The 17562-nt window shown below is 42.8% G+C and overlaps 1 protein-coding gene across 1 annotated transcript in view; it reads right to left on the bottom strand.

Moving 5' to 3' along the window:
- Positions 1–17562, bottom strand: part of RPRD1B (regulation of nuclear pre-mRNA domain containing 1B) — a 57842-nt gene that overhangs the window by 8878 nt on the left and 31402 nt on the right. The window lies entirely within an intron of this gene.

Below are 17562 nucleotides of genomic sequence, written 5' to 3'. Positions count from 1 at the left end.
TTGTCATGTATGGATGTGAGAGTTGGACTATAAAGAAAGCTGAACACAAAAGAATTTATGCTTTTGAACTGTGGTGCTGGAGAAGACTCTTGAGAGTCCCTTAGACTGTAAAGATATCAAATGAGTCAACGCTAAAGGAAATCAACCCTGAATATTCATTGGAAGGACTGATGCTGAAGCTTCAATACTATCGGCCACCTGATGTGAAGAGCTGACTCACTGGAAAAGACCCTGATGCTGGCAAAGACTGAAGGCAGGAGGAGAAGAGGATGACAGAGGATGAGATGGTCGGATGATATCACCAACTCAATGGATGTGAGTTGGCAAGCTCCGGGAGATGGTGAAGGACAGGAAAGCCTTGCGAGCCGCAGTCCATTGGGGTTGCAAAGAGTCTGGACATGACTAAGTGACTGAACAACAAAAATAAATGAGCTATCAAGCCATGAAAAGACAGGGAGAAACTTTAAATGCATATTATTTCTGAAAGAAGCCAATCTGGAAAGGTTAACTACTGTATGACTCCAATTATATGACATTCTGAAAAAGGCAAAATCATGGATACAAAGGTTGGAGGGAGGAGGTAGGGATGAATAGGTGAAGCAGATGATTTTCAGGGTAGTGGAAACACAATAGTGATGAATTACACATCGTCCAAACCCACAGAATGTCCAACAGCGATGTGAACTCAGGTAACTATTAATCTGGTGTCAGCATAGGTTCATCAGGGCTTCCTTGGTGGCTCAGATGGTAAGGAATCCACTTGCAATGCAGGAGACCTGGGTTCAATCCCTGGGTTGGGAAGATCCCCTGGAAAAGAGAACAGCTACCCACTCCAGTATTCTAGCCTGGAGAATTCTGTGGATAGAGGAGCCTGGCGGGCTACAGTCCATGGGGTTGCAAAGAGACTGAACAACTTTTACTGCTCACTATGTGGGTTCATCAGGAGCAAAAATGTACCCCATCTGGAGGACGTAGATAGTGGGGGAGACAAGACAGGTCTGGGGATAAGGGAGTATATAGGAAATCTCTGTACCTTCCTCTTAATTTTGCTGTGAACCTAAAACTGTTCTGAAAAATGGTGAATCGGCCAACTGGTTAAAATGTATCAGCAAGAGCCACTAGGTACATACTCTGAATATCTAAATACAGGTAAAGACTGCCTTTAATACTGTTAAAACATCCCTGGACAGGGGGAGAATAAGATCCCACAAGCCATATGGCACAGCCGAAAAAACAAACAAATAAACAAACAAAACTGTTAAAATATGTAGCTGCTTAACTGGGACAGCTGAATGACCCCACTTAATGCCTTGAGGAAAGACAAACAATTCACCCCAAGCTCTAATTAGGTCAAACTGAGGCTATAGTAATTTTATAGTCCCCTAAATAAAGGAAATGGCAACCCACTCCAGTACTCTTGCCTGGAGAATCCCATGGGTGGAGGAGCCTGGGGGCTACAGTCCACGGGGTCGCAGAGAGTCGGACACGACTGAGCAACTCCACTTTCCAAACAGATTTAGTAGTAACTGACTCTGATATCCTAACCGTTTTTTTTTTTTTTTTAATTAGAGTCAGCCTTTTCCCAAGTGTATATATGTACAGCTTGTGTCAGAGTCTGTGCGACCCCATGGACTGTAGCCCACCAGGCTCCTCTGTTCATGGGATTATCCATGCAAGAATACTGGAGTGGGTTACCGTTTCCTCCTCCAGGGGATCTTCCCAACTGAGGGACTGAACCTGCATTGGCAGGCAGATCCTTTAATACTGAGCCACCTGGGAAGCCCTTAATGCTGCCACTGACCAACAGAAAATTAAGCATGAATCCAAATAAAACTACTTCCTCAGACACAAATCCAGCATTTACCTGTCTCTACGTCTTCCCTCAGTAGGGGCAGGGCACACCCTTGATAGCTGCCTTCCCGTTATTCTCTTAGGTTCTAAACAGGCAAAGGAGACAGACCTCAGGAGAATCCAAGCATCTTTTTCCTCAAGGTACACTGTGTTTTCTGACAACTAAGACCCACAAGCTCGGCAAGGTTCCACACTGAGCCCTCAGGAACTCCTGTTCTCAGCAGAAATCAGGAATTCTTTTCAAGACACCATGAAACCAACTTCCAGGTGATGAGACCCATTCAAATTCTTTTGACTCACTGAAGTGTGCTGCATCCCACAATCTCTTCAGCACACAGACAAATGATGCGACAAGGTGGTCACATGCTGTTTGCTTAAAATACCTTAGACCTGTGTATAACAGAGGACTCAGCCTTTAATCTAAGGCTCCCACTACCCTTCCTGGTCCAGGAACTCGAGAGATGGAGCCCTGCACCATTTACACCAGCAGATGCCACCCCTGCCCTGCTCCTGTTTCTCAGTCTTCTCTCCCCACCAGCTGATTCACCTCACCCACACTTCACACGGCTCTTTTTCACACCTGTATCTTCAGACACTTGCCTTTTCCTCCACTACCAGGCAAGCAAGAAGACAAGACAAACCCAGGAAGCGCTGTTGCTTTGCCTTCCCTGCTCATGCATAATTTACACTGGGGTGGTGGCAGAGGCGAAGCGCTGAGCTGAATCCGCCGTTCGCTACAGGCACTCACTGCAGCAAAACACGCCCCCACCGACCCCCACCATGGGGAGCCATGAAACAGGCAGGCGTTCTACCAGACTTGCGGCTACTGCTGCCCTGGTGCAGGATCCTGGAGGGGAGGTAGTGCAGGGGGAAGCAGGCACACATGATGAACTGCCTGGGTTTCTGTGATCGCCAAGAAATGCTGAAAACAGAGAAGGTAAAGGACAGAGGTGTGGCTCTAAGACTGAGCCTAGGATTTATGTTCCTGGCAAAACTCTGGAATTTTGCCTCAAAGATTCTTTGAACCAGAAGTAGAAAATGTGTCCAACATCCCCCTGCTTCCTATGGATCCAGCTGACACTGTGGGAACACAGCCCAGCACAGCACATGGAGACAACTGGCCGAGGGAAGCAAGGCTGACACATTCTTTGCCTTTTTTGGTTAGAGGGGTAAGCCAGAGCTGACATGCTGCAGATGAGCTGGGGGATAAGACGGTTAGAAATGACAGGGGCCAATGTCGCAACGACCTTTCGAGGGGAATTTCACTTTCAAAACAAACAAAAATTGTAAGCATTTCCTCTAGCAACTCATGTAAGAAATACAGATCAAAATGTAAACTGTCAAACCTACTTTTTTCTCCTTGCTAAGAAGTATTTACACAACAAAAATTGTGTTAGAAATAACACCAAAGGCAGGGGCTTGATTTGATAAGATTTCCAGTAACAAGATGTCTGTTTTCCTTTATCTTGCCCTGTTGTGCTATAGGACATATGGTATATAAAAATCACCCACTGCCCAGCTACTTCCCATTAAGAATTATAAAGGGTTATTATGCATGAAGAAGTTTATGAAGGGCCCTGTTTGAAACGTGACCTGCCACACTGAATTAAAGTCAAAGAACGGCTTCATCACAGGAACGCCAAGAGAGCCAGGGAGAAAGGGAAAGCTGAGTCTTGCCCCAAGGTTACTTAACATGCCCCCTCAGCCCTCTTGTCTTTCCAGGAGGCTTAACTCTATAGTTGCTGATGCTATAGACTTAGAAATCTACACTTAGAAATCACAGCTTCAACTTAAACTACAACTAATTAACTCATCCTTCATTTTTTATGGGAAAATACAATATCTAAATCTTTGGGCTGAAAATAAGAATGCTGCTTTTAATTTTTCTTCAAGGATCTACATGGGAACATTAAAAACCCATCGCTAACTCGCACCTCTCTCCCAGCCAGCTCCATTGCTCCATGTGACTTAGTGGCAGCTGCGACATTTCAGAATGATCCCTTCTGAGGTGTCACAGCAGGGCTGGAGCTGCTGAGTTAAGATGCTGGGGAAGATACAAGGGAAAGAGAAAGCTGTGGCTCTGATTCTAGTCTTCAGTGGCTTTCAGCTCTGTTACCAAAACCAATAATAAAGGGGCTACTACTGCTGGGGCTCCGAGTGGGCTACCTCAAAATGGCTATACCATGGCATATTAATTATTTGAAGTTGCATGAAAAGCACTGATATAAGAAATTAAAAAACAAGAAAAATTCTGATCCTCTTCTGTCTCCCTGAAAAGCAGGAAATAAATCTCTCAAGTGAAAGGTTCGCTTTCTGCATCTGGAGGTGGAAAGACAGACACCCTTATTGTCAGAGACAGGAATTCAGAGCTGAGAAGCCTGTATAAACAAACTCTGTTACTTCTCTGATTCACTACCCCACACTCAAATTCTGTTTAGATTCTTTTCTAATTGAGCACCCAAAGCCTAAGTTTCTTTGTGCTGTCATTCCTCACAAATTTACTATGTAAAACATATAAAAGCTGCCTGCTTTGGTTACTTCTTAGGTCTCATTTTTAGAAGACCTCTGTGTATATGAAAAAAAAAGACAAAACATTTCTTTTTTTCCTCTTAATCTGCCTTCTGTCCTTTTTGTTTTTCGTTTTAGTAGTACAATCACAAGAACTCAAGAGGAGCAGAGGGGGAAATTCCCCCTCTTCAAAAGTACCCATAGTGTTTCCCAGGAGGGAAAGCGACAAAATGACTATAATTCAAAGTATTCGCAGAGCAATACATTACTTTACCAACAAAGGTCTGTCTAGTCAAAGCTATGGTTTTTCATAGTTATGTATGGATGTGAGAGGTGGACCATAAAGCTGAGCACTGAAGAATTGATGCTTTTGGAGTGTGGTGTTGGAGAAGATTCTTTAGAGTCCCTTGGACAGCAAGGAGATCAAACCAGTCAATCCTAAAAGAATTCAGTTCTGAATATTCATTGGAAGGACTGATGCTGAAGCTGAAGCTCCAATATTTTGGCCACCTGATGTGAAGAACTGACTCATTGGAAAAAACCCTGATGCTGGGAAAGATTGAAGGTAGGAGAAGAAGGGGATGACAGAGGATGAGATGGTTGGATGGCATCACCGACTCGATGGACATGAGCTGGAGCAAGCTACAGGAGTTTGTGATGGACAGGGAAGCCTGGCATGCTGCAGTCCATGGGGTCACAAACAGTCAGACACAACTGAGGGAATGAACTGACTGGCGGAATCAAATGGGAACTGGCTTCTTAAGCTGGAAATCATACCACAAAGTGTTTTTGGAGTATTTCTTTCTCCCCAGAAGACCCTCTACACAAAAGGTTTAAGGGAGCTTCTACTATCACAACAAAAACCCCCTTCTGAGAGGGATTTGCAAAAGCAAGGGAAGAAGAATGAAAAGTTACTATGTATCATGTCCAACTCTTTTGCAACTACAGCCTGCCAGGCTCCCTCTGTCCGCTCCATTCTCCAGGCAAGAATACTGGAGTGGGTTGCCATTCCCTCTTCCAGGGAATCTTCCCAACCCAGGGATCAAACCTGGGTTTCCTGCATTGCAGGCAGATTCTTTACCATCTGAGCCACCAGGGAAGCCCAACACACAGAATTAAACTAATAAAAATGAAACTAACAAAAATAAAATCCATTTTGCGTGCACGTGTGCGAAGTCATTTCAGTTGTGTCTGACTCTTTGTGACCCTTGGGACTGGAATCCACCAGGCTCCTCTGTCCATGGGATTCTCCAGGCAAGAATACTGGAGTGGGTTGCCATGCTCTCCTCTACGGGATCTTCCCAACCCAGGGACTGAACCCACATGTCTTGTCTTCTGTATTGGCAGATGGGTTCTTTACCACAAGTGCCACCTGGGAAGGCCAAACTCCATTCTGGGACTGGGCAAATTTTCAAATCTTAATGTAATCATAAAGCTAAAACTTAAAATTGAACAGATGCCTGTGAAAGTGCTTTAAAAAGAGACTAATTTTAAAATGCACCTGGGTCCCTCAAAAATGCTTATACCAGTTATACAATGGGTCCCTCATACAAAACCAGGTAAAACCAAACCACTAATGCACAGGAAGTATATTTATAATTAATTCATTTTTTAAAAAGTTAACCTTCAAAAAACATCAGCTTTATGCAAATAAAGCCCCCACAAACTGATTTCCTTAACAACCATTTTAATAAAAAACCAAGTTATTGATGTTGTGCAAACATGAAAGGTGCAGGCAGACCTTTCAGCTGTTTCTCTTGTCGAGCCCAATACTGGTGGAGTCAAATATTCCTGCAGGGCAGCAGTGAGAAGCAAAGGGTAGAAAGGAAAAGGGCATTTTTCACACTAAATAACTTTAAGCAATGTTTGTTATAATTTAAAGTGCTGAAAGGTCTGCCTGGAGCAAGGTGGCCTGTAGGTTACTGCTCTGCATTTGATACAGCTCTCTCTACAAGCAATAAAAAGTTTTCACTTCCTTCCGTTAGCCAAAAAAAAAAAAAAAAAAAAGGGAAGTAAAATGCATTTCCTAACTCTCCCAAAAGACTGAGGGTACGTCACCCTCCCATGGGAGGGAGGTCTCCAGAGTAGAACAGAAAAAACCTGGAGTCAGAAACTCCAGATTCAGGGATTTTCCTGGTGGCCCAGTGGCTAAGACTCCACTTGGTGCTCCCAATGGAGGGGACCTAGGTTCAATTCCTGGTCGGGGATCTAGATCCTACATGCCGTAGCTAAGACCCAGCTCAGTCAAATAAATAAATAAGAAAGAGTTGGACACAAAGAGTTGGACACGACTGAGTGACTGAGCATTCACACACTCAGGTGAGAGATGGTGTCAGTTTGGACTACACCGGTAAGTGGAGACAGAGATGAAGAGAAGGAGGACAAATTCAAGAAAAACTGAGGAGATAAAAATCACAAGGGCTTAGCAACTACTCCAATGTGGAAGAGTGGTGATGGGAGGCTGTCTTGCAGAGCTGCAGAAGTGGAGCTGAAGAAGCGACTGGGACATGAGGTGAATGAAGTGACTCACGTGGGAGGTGGGAAAAACACAAAGAGAAACACTGGATGAAGCCCAGTGTCTGGCTCTGATGAATGGCAGCTGGAAGGGAGAAGATGGTGAATGTGATCATATTAAGCATAAGGTGTCTGTGGAAATTAGATACATGGGTCTTAAGTACAAGGAAGGATCTAGGTATAGACCTAAATTGAAGCCATCAGCACAGAGGTGGTAGCTGAAGCCACTTCAGAGAATGAGAATGAGAAAAAAGCTAAAGGAATATCCATTTATTGGGCAAGAATAGAGAAAAGCATATTAAAGGACAAAAGGCCTAGAACCAGCAGAAGGTGGGATCCAGAAACCAAGAGAAGGAAAACACATGAAAAGTAATAAACAGTATTAAATGCTATAGTTTCTAGCCTCTAGCCCTTGCTGGTCTGGTGGCTAGGATTCCTGGGTTTTGTATAGATGACTGTTAGTCACTAAGTTGTGTCCAACTCTTTGTGACCACATGGACTACAGCCTGCCAGGCTTCTCTGTCCATGGCATTCTCCAGGCAAGAATACTGGAGTGGGCTGCCATTCCATTCTTTCTCCAGGAGATCTTTCTGACCTAGGAATTGAACCTGGGTCTTCTGCATTGTAGGCACATTCTTTACCAACTGAGCCACCAGGGAAGCTCCCATTAAATGCTATGCTACTGCTGCTGCTAAGTCACCTCAGTTGTGTCCGACTGTGTGACTCCATAGACGGAAGCCTACCAGGCTCCCCTGTCCCTGGGATTCTCAAGGCAAAAACACTGGAGTGGGTTGCCACTTCCTTCTCCAATGCATGAAAGTGAAAAGTGAAAGTGAAGTCGCTCAGTCATGTCCGACTCTTAGCGACCCCATGGACTGCAGCCTACCAGGCTCCTCCTTTCATGGGATTTTCCAGGCAAGAGTACTGGAGTGGGTTGCCATTGCCTTCTCCGATTAAATGCTATAGAGAGGGCCAAAAAGAGAAAAGAAAAAGAGAGCCAGAGACTGAGAAATATCTTTAGGCTTCTGAGATTAGACTACTGGTGTGTGTGGGTGCTCAGTCATGTCCAGCTCTTTACGACTGACTGCATGGACTGTAGCCCTCCAGGCTTCTTTGTCCATGGGCTTCTCCAGACGAGGATACTTGAGTAGGTTGTCATTTCCTCCTCCAGGGGATCTACCGGACTCAGGGGTCAAACCTGAGTCTCCTGAGGTTCCTGCACTGGAAGACTGATTATTTACTGCCGAGCCATATGGGAAGCCCTAGGCTACTGTGGGGGATTTTAAAGACAGTAATGGAGATGTACCTGCCAAGCTGCAGTGGGGTTAAGCAGAGGCAAAATGGGGAGCCACGATGCAATGATGTGGTAAAAAAGGGAGAGTAGTAGTGATGCGGGGTGTGCTCGTGTGAGCGTGACGTAAAAACCATATTAGAGAGGCAAGGCATGATACATCTGCTGAGAAGGAGCCCTTCAGCCAGCCTACTGGAGACTTTTTACACAGAAAGGAAAATAACTTGGTCCTAAAGGTCCTGTGCGCTAAGGAAAGGCAAACACTAACTACTGAGGTTGGACAAGCGCTGGAACCTCTTTGTTACGGGTGAAGGTAAAATTATTATTTTATAAATGAAAAACCATGCCAAAGATAGGAGGCTGCCAAAACCACTGACTGGCCTCAGTAGAGAAAGGCACAAAGAGCCTGGAACGGGCACTGCGGATCCTCATCACTAAATCTTGACTGGGGTTAAATGGTATATTTCTGGGAATAACTCCTTGTGAGTCTTATGTCCCACAGAGCAGAAACAGTGGTGGGCAAAATAAAAGCACCAAACAGAGCCTACCAGACGCCATGAAGGAAAAGTGAGATGAGTCTATTTTAATCATTATCAAAACCTCAAGAATGCTTAGAAAGCCACCAGCAAATTTTTGCTGAGTTGAAGTTCACAAAGTTACTCTGCTTAAAATTCTCAAAGAACCTCATGACTGGAGTAAGAGAGATGTCCATACTTTTTCCTAAAGATGTTGAAAGAATCTGAATAAGGAGGAGAACAAATAAGGAGGCTTGCAGAGTCATAGAGAAAGTTGACTGGTACCATCACTTCTTCACGTGAAGCATGCCATACCTTTGGGAGCTCAGGGACTTTGTAAAGGTTTCATGTTGACTCCTTATTATAAGCAAGCAAATTTTTGCTCTAAACATGGAAAAAGACTCATTCTGACCTTACTTTAAGCCCTTCATTTTATAAGGGAAAACAAAGTCAGAGATACAACTTGCAAAAGCAGAGCATGCCATAATCTAGTTTCACTTTCTTCAAAAACCACAACTTACGGTAGGAGCAGAAGGCCCACCTGAACAGGAGTAGGAACATTCATAAAAACCAAAATAGAGCTTTGCTCAACGTAACACACAAGAGCTCAAATTTCTGTAATCTGAACTCTGCTCTCAAAGCTATGCTCACTCAAGTCAATGTTATAATAAGTAGTTGCCATCTTCACACAGCTGTTTCAAATGTAAACAGTTAATTTAAAACCCAGAAGAGAGCCCCATTTGTCTAATTTGTCTGCTTCAATGTTCACTCCTTCATAAAACAAAGACTAATCCTTAACTTGTGGGTATATATCCACATTACACACATACGTATGTATCTTCTACCTATCTGTCTGTCTATAAAGCTCAGTGAAGTTCTAGTCTACTTAAGATGCTTTGAAAAAGATCAAGAACCCATAAGTCAGAAATGCCTACTGAAGGCAAAGACCTTGAAATACATATGACCTGGAGTATACTTAAAGACAAGCAGACACCTGCACACATACAGAATCCATTTTTTTAAATTTCTAGGAATTAAAAAATCCAGATACTAAAAGTTAGCCCAAAGTTTAAAAAAAAAAAACTTCAATAAAAGTAATTGAATATCAAACCATATTCAAGAAACCATTTAAAATGTTTACAAAGTTTTTTGCTAATAAGGGAAAATAACCACGTAAAGTTTTTAAAGGCATATATGATCATTTTAATTTTAAAACAGGAGGAAAAAATAAAAGAAATATATCAAAATTAAAAGTAGATATCTCTGAATAGTGAGATTATGATTTTTTTTTCTTTATATTCATTTTTTCTAAGTTTCCTGTGAGTGCTTCTTTTGTAATTCAAAAAAGAAAAAGAACTGAATATTAGTTGAGTAAGAATGAATGTTTGGGGACTTCTCTGATGGTGGGGTGGCTAAGACTCCAAGCTCCCAATGCAGAGGGCCTGCTTCAATCCCTGGTCAGGGAACTAGATTCCACATGCTGCAACTAAGACCTGGTGCAGTTAGGCAGCTAGCCAAGTAAGTGAGTTAAGTTAGTTTAAAAAAAAAAAAAGAATGAATGAATATTTTGGCAGACAAAGCAGTGATGCAGGGCTTGAACACTGTTTTTATTCAATGTATATATGCACTTCATAATAAATCTGAAGAATTAGTGCTACACACACTTGCTAAAACTCAGTGGAGCTGTTCTGGGAAGGAGGAGGAACCATCAAAAGTTGATAAATAGGAAAACAATGCTGTGGCTAAAGGTATGGATTTACAGCTGGGAGAGCTTTGAATTCACGTCACTGTTTTCAAAGTAAAGTCTCAAGTGTCAGGGAACCATGCCCTTAGGTCACCAAGTAAGTGAAGTACATTATATGAGGCCTTTTCTCCCCTAGAGTAATGAGAGATTAATATAGAAAGACACACACACACACACACCCGTAAGCGCACACACGGATAGATAAGAGCTCCAGCTACAAATCTGGCCTGAGCTAAAAGGGTCAGCAGTACCTAAAAAGAATGGAAGGAATCCAAGGATTAAACACACCTTCCAAACTCCAAATCACTTACAGAACCACGCAACTCAAAAAGTCCCCACCTACTGGAGGGAAACTTTAAAAAAAAAAAAAGAAGAAAAAAAAGGGGATGCACATCAAAGCAGGGGTGAAAAAGCAGTGAGCGAGCCAAGGCCTGCTGTGTGGGGAAGGACACAAGTACAACCCCATCCCACCAGCCCACCGCTGATCAAGTGACCAGTGTGAGCAGACTGGCCTGCTTCCGCCCATGGTGCTGACAGCGCTGCTAGTCTAGGGAGGGGAGAACACGCTAAGGAAGGGAGCAGTACAGAGGACCCACAGGCAGGGCCTCTCAGTTCCCAGGGAACACGGTAGATGATCACTGGGGTCAGGATTCTGCAGACTGGGGTTCTCTCCTCACTGACTTCCTTCTGTGACCCTGAACTGCTCAAAGGAACGCTGAGCTCTGTCTTCTCATCTAAAAGAGGGATTATATCGCCTGCTCCCATCTGCCCTGACTGTAATGGACAATGAGATACTGGCTTCCCTCACCATGGAGAAAGGGGAGGATTTGTCCAAAGCTGACCAAAAATGGAGCTCTCTATCTCTACCTACTGCCCATCCCATTACTGGAATGAACATCTTTCACCATCTGCACCCTGCAGGGGGGTGGGGGATGCCGCCAGAAATAACAGATGCCGTTAGTGCCCCCTGAGCTATAGCCCAAGAATCTCTCAAGTTTGTTGGAACCAAATTACAAACAGATATAAGAAGTCACAAGTCAGTGCTGGATTCTGGGCCATTTCCCCCTTCCCAGCTGTGCTGTGCTGTCTTAAGTGAAAGTGAAAGTGTGAAAAGTGTTAGTCACTCAGTTGTGGCCAACTCTTTGTGACCCCATCGACTATACAGCCTGCGAGGCTCCTCTGTTCATGAAATTCTTCAGGCAATTATACTGGAGTGGGTAGCCATTCCCTTCTCCAGGGGATCTTCCTGACCCAGGGATCGAACCCACGTCTCCTGCACTGCAGGTGGATTCTTTACCATCTGAGCCACCAGAGTCTCAAAGGAAACGTCACATGTACTCTTGAGTATTCATTACAGTGGAGGGCGACCTACCAAGTTTGGGAGACACAGCAACAGGCCCAAGTTCAGTGACCAATTTCTCCCTTCTTCTCAGAGCAAGAGAATGCAGAGTTATGGCAGGAGGGTACTTAGGAGCTTGGTGGCAAAGTACGCTCTCTCAAACTCAGAAAGGTTTTCTCAGGGGCCATTCCAGAATGCTTTCCTGCAACCATTTTAAAGCCCCTATATAAGACATCATGTCTCTAAAATAAGATTCTTGGGACTGCTGAAATGATCAACTCTGGCTACTCTTCTGTGTAGAGCGTCTTTCTGCTGTGACCTGACCTCATGAAATAAATAAATAAAATTTTAAAACCACAATAAATAAACCAAAACAAACTTGATAAAATGACAAGATGTCTGCTTTAAATTGTATTTCTGGTCTGCGCTAACTCTGGGTCTGAAGAGAAGACTATATGATTCAGAAGCTGGACTATACACCTCCTGAGGTCCTATCCAGCTCCATAATCCTGTTGAAGACCTTACCTAGACATCCAGGCCTCTCCTCTGCAGAATAAAGCTGGCAGTCTTGCCTGTGCCCTGGTGACTTTGTTAAACACACATGCATACACACGCAGGCCTTCCAGAGGTGGGTGAACACTGCCCACTGGAAGGAGAGGCGCACACTGCCGTCTACTGCGGCTCTGGACACTGAGGGCACCTAAACAAGGCCTCCGTAAAACCAAATGCGCTGGGAAACGATGCTCTAGCATGTCTGAAAATTCTGCAGCAGAAATTAAAGAATTATCTAACTAAATGGGAAGACATTTCACGTTCAGGGACTGGAAGGCTTAAGACTTAAGATGGCAATAGTGCCCAAAGCAATCTCCAGATTCAACACAACGCCTATGAAAATTCCAACAAACTTTATTGGAATGGAAAAGCTGATCCTCAAATTCCCACAGAACTGAAAGAGGCCCTGAACAGCCAAATGACACTAAGACAGAACGAAGTTTGAGGATTCACATTTTCTGATCTTAAAACTTACTATGAAGCTACAGAGATCAAAGTAGTTGTGTGTGATACTGGCATAGGACGGACATACAGATCAGTGGAACAGAACAGAGTCAAGAAATATACCCATACATCTATGGCCAATCGATTTTTAACAAAAGTACTAAGTATTCAGTGGGGAACAACAAACAGTGCCAGGGCAACGAGGCATCTATATGCAAATAAAGGAGGTGCGCTCACACTCCCCTGGCCCACCTCACATCACAAGCAAAAATGAGCTCAACAACCTCAATGTAAAAGCTAGAACTAAAAAACTCCTAGAAGAAAACACAGAATAACTCTTCCTATGACCTGGATTTTGCAATGGATTCTTAAATGTGACACCGAAACGTAAGCAACACAAGAAAAAACGATTTAGATCTTATCAAAACTTACTGCTTCAAACAGCATACTGAAGAAAGTGAAAAAACAGCTTACAGAATGGAACAAAATATTTGCAAAGCATTTAACTGGTAGAAGTCTGATATCCACAACATACCAAGAACTCTTACAATTCAAGAACAAACAACTCAGTTCAAATTTGGGCACAGGACTTGAACAAACACGCTCTTAAAAAAGATACACAAATGGCTAACAAGCACACACTAAGATGCTCATCCTCGTTAGTCACCAGGGAAATGCAAATCAAAACCACGCGATACGACTTCACGTCCGCCAGGATGGCTAGAACTTAAAAAGGACAGACAACGCCAAGTGTTGACAAGGATGTGAGAAAAGCAGCCTCATACACTGCTAGTGGGAATGGGAAATGGCACAGCTGCTATGGAAACCAGTTCTGGCGTCTCCTCAAAAAGTTAAACATAGACTTCACCTTACGATTCAGTAATTCTATTCCCAGGTATACATATACCCAAGAGAAATAAAACATATGCTCACACAAAAACTTGTTCACAACTGTTTATGGCAACACTGTTCATAATGGCCAAAAGGTGGAAACAGCCCAACCGTGCATCAGCAAAGGGACGGGTAGACATTTGTGCGTATCTATAAAATGGACGATTCAGCCATAAGAAGAAATGAAGTACTAATACATGCTACAACCTGGATAAATCCCAAAACATGCTAAGTGAAAGAAGCCAGACCCAATTATATGAAATATCCAGCGCTGGCAAATCCATGGGCACAGAAAGCTGATTGGTGGTTATGAGGGGCTGGGAGGAGGGGCCCACAGGGAGGGACTGGTTAATGGGGCACAGGGTTTTCTTTTGCTCTGACAGAAAGCGAGCTATTTTAGAATTTGATACAGGTGGTGGTTTCTCAATACTATGAATGTACTATGTGTCGCTGAAATGCATATACTTTAAAAGGGTTATTATTTTCATGTTTCACCTCGTATTTTTAAAACATCTGCAGACAGGAACACAGTTCTCCAGAGCTCGTCCCTGTGCGGCATTCAGTCTGTGTGTGTACCACTGGCAGGGACATCACACACAGACCTGTCTCCTTTCAGTTTAGAGCACTTAGCAGTGCTAAGTCAACAAACATCATGATGTTTTAAAAAAAGGACCGATGTGTCAAAATTATGAGCACCTTCCCCATTCTGATTTTTTTCTTCAATGCATGTACAAGTAAGATTTCCCTCCCTCTCTCTCTTTCCCCTTTGCATATGCCCAGATGGAATATACCATATCAGGCTTTCTCCAAAGTGACAAGACTGGAACTCTGTCCACCCTACTCTACAGCTTGTGAGCTTCTAGCAATCACTTGGGGTTAATGGTCACCTCTGTCCCCCAGAAACAAATTCTCCCTTTGCTCTAAGAACTGAAGTTTTAGAGGCTTTTCTGGCTCCTTTTCCTTTATTGAATTCACTTTCTTCTACCTCCTCCACATTCCTGATCCTCCCTTTCAGGCTGCTATTTGTGCTTCCTGCTGCATGTCCTCTTTCCCATTTCTATGTTTTCTCATGTTCACGACAAAAGCATGACAAATATTAAGCAGCTTTCCTTCTAACTTGCCTGGAGTTTAAGGCCAATGTCTATTATAACATCCAAAAGCAAGAGCATGGGGAAAAAAGAAAGGAAAAAAAAGGTAAACAAAGAAAAAATGAATCATGATTCTATTTAAAGGAAAAAAAAATACAAAGGAGGAAACCCACAGTTTCCATCAAATACTCACCTTTCTTTACTAATATAGTCTTTACAACTAAGAATTAGTTTTTAAATGCAACCTAAAAAACCCTCTTCATTGAGTAAGGTTGTATCAGGTGATGAATTTCACTCCCAGAACAAATATTTACTGAAAAAAATTACGTTTCTGATACTGGAAGAGCTGCCAAAGAACACCTATTCTAGTGAACTCTGGAAGACCTGCTGAAGGCATTTTTGTTGAGTTGCTAGGTTGCATCTGACTCTTTGCAATCCCATGAACGGCAGCCTGCCAGGCTCCTCTGTCCAAGGGATTTCCCAGGCAAGAATACTGGAGTAGGTGGTCATTTCCTTCTCCAGGGGATCTTTCCCACCCAGGGATCGAACCCATGTCTCCTGCATTGGCAAGTGGATTCTTTACCACTGAGCCACCAGAGAAGCCCACTGAAAGCACAGCATTGTTCAAAAACTGTCTGTGCATTTTATAATTCACTTCTATTTTAAATAAATGTCTGATCGATACAGTATATTAAACAAATAACATTATCAACTTTCCTCAGTTGATTTTAGCTTAGACATAGTGAGTTAAGGTATTCCCCTTATTGAGAACATTTCTCACATTCTACTTTAACTTCATTCTTGCTTCTACTAGAGTGGAAGCTCACTGAGGGAGAGCACATATCCTGCTCATCTCCACTTATCTCCTGCCTGGCGTGGGTTCTGCTAACTTCATGGCTGAATGAGCAGCTGCTAAGAGTTTTGTTGTTGTTGAAAGAGTATGACGCCTAATTCCCACGGGAGGGCTCTGGGAGCCCGCTTCCCGTACCTTCTGTCTTTGTCTTCCTTTACTCATCTGTCTGCACCAGTGTGGTTGTTCTCCATTTACAAATGTATTTCCCTTCTTCAGTTGCTACTTCCTCTTATGAAAAGTCTGTATTGCCTGCCAGGAAGTTTAGACTTAACCTTAAACCACAATCATAACTGCAACCACAATCGTAATTGCCAGCTGCCTCCTTGATCTATATTACGTACAATCCCTTGGTTTGGTTTTACGTTCAACCATCCTGTTTATGCAAAAACATTATTTCCTTGAGGGCAGAAACACAATTTCTCTGGGAGCCATAACTCTTGTCTTCTACGTCTCAGGGTCTGAATCATCCTAGGCTCTGAATCATTATACTTCCTATCCCAAAGTTCAGGAGACACTGAGAATCTAAGATAAAATTCTCAAGTGAAATAATAAAGAGGTATACTCATTATATAAGGAAGACATAAACCTGTAGAAAAAAATGTTATGTGTTATCAAATTAGAACTCTGGGAAGAAAAGAGACTCTCAAGCAAGTAACTACATTTCCAGAGTTCTAAGAATTCTATGTTCATACACTGATGGCAATGAAAAGATTAAAAAATAAAAGTAGATTTCATTACTCTTCTGACGTGGCAGTTTTAAAACAAGGACTGGTAATGTTAAAAAAAAAAAAAAGAATGTTAAAAAAATACATATACTTTATGTACTGTCCCTATCAATAAGACACTTTTGGAAGATTTAGAAGAAATCATAGTAATAATGTGTCTTTCAAGTGGCACATACTTATTAAGTTTTATCATCACCATAAAGATATAATGGAATTAAGATCAGTCTATTATGGGATATGAGAAAAAAATCTCAAGATTCTAGGGAGCAGACTGTTCATATTTTTAGCAAACATGGATAAAGAATGAAATCATCTCTCAACATCTTATATCTAACAGTTTGCTTTTTTAAAATGTAGCAAATTTAGCTCCATTTTTACAATGAATAATTTTCACTCATGTGTCTGACAGACATAGTTTGGGATAAGAACTGGGAGTTCAGAATCTATACTTTCGGGTGATGGGACATACCTGTTCTGATTCTTAAAGAATTCCAATGCCCAAGTGAGTAAAAAAATTGGGGCTGGAAAGCAACGGATCCAAATTTCTGATCCATTTCTGCCTTAATAACCTCCTGTGGCATTTAGCAAACCATTGGTTCTACAGAAACCAGGAAGATTTCCCCAGAAGAAATATAGGGAGGAAAGTGCAACCATGAGAAAAGGAGACGAACAAAGGGTTAATTCACTCTACCAACTCAATCTCCTTCTCAAAGACTCTGTCCTCTATGGTAGCCTGCCACGTTCCACCCAACAGCAGCTGCTCATGATAATCAATGTCTGACAGATCAGAGAAAGCCCTTAATGTGTCGCCAAGGGGCAGTTCAACAGATGGTATGGTGACTTACAACCAGAATCATTAATTACACTCTCTTATTAGTCCCGGGGCACAGGGCTGAAAATGCTTCCTCAGTGAAAGATGAGCATTTCAGATAAATGACCGTCTGGTACTGCCTATGAAACTCCCTTTAGGATTTCTGATCAGTGTTGATTTCTAAATCTAAGCCATACTATTTTTATATCTCTTTCCCATCTTCCACTTTCAAGCTGGCTAGGAATATGAAGTCCCCCCTACCACTACCCATCACAGCTCCCGTAACCACTGCAGTAACGACATGGGAAGAAACACATCTTTCATTTCCCTGCACAAGTCAAATGACTGTGTTGAAAGGCAGACATAATCATGGCAGCCTCAGGGCTAGCTCACTTTTCCGTCCCTCTGGGCCAGAGAAAGTGTCTCTTGAGTGCAG

This window comes from Bos indicus, chromosome 13 (genome assembly GCF_029378745.1).
Source record: "Bos indicus isolate NIAB-ARS_2022 breed Sahiwal x Tharparkar chromosome 13, NIAB-ARS_B.indTharparkar_mat_pri_1.0, whole genome shotgun sequence".
NCBI classification, from domain to species: Eukaryota; Metazoa; Chordata; class Mammalia; order Artiodactyla; family Bovidae; genus Bos; species Bos indicus.
Note: the sequence above shows the minus strand (reverse complement) of the source record. Positions and strands in the feature narration are given on the sequence as shown.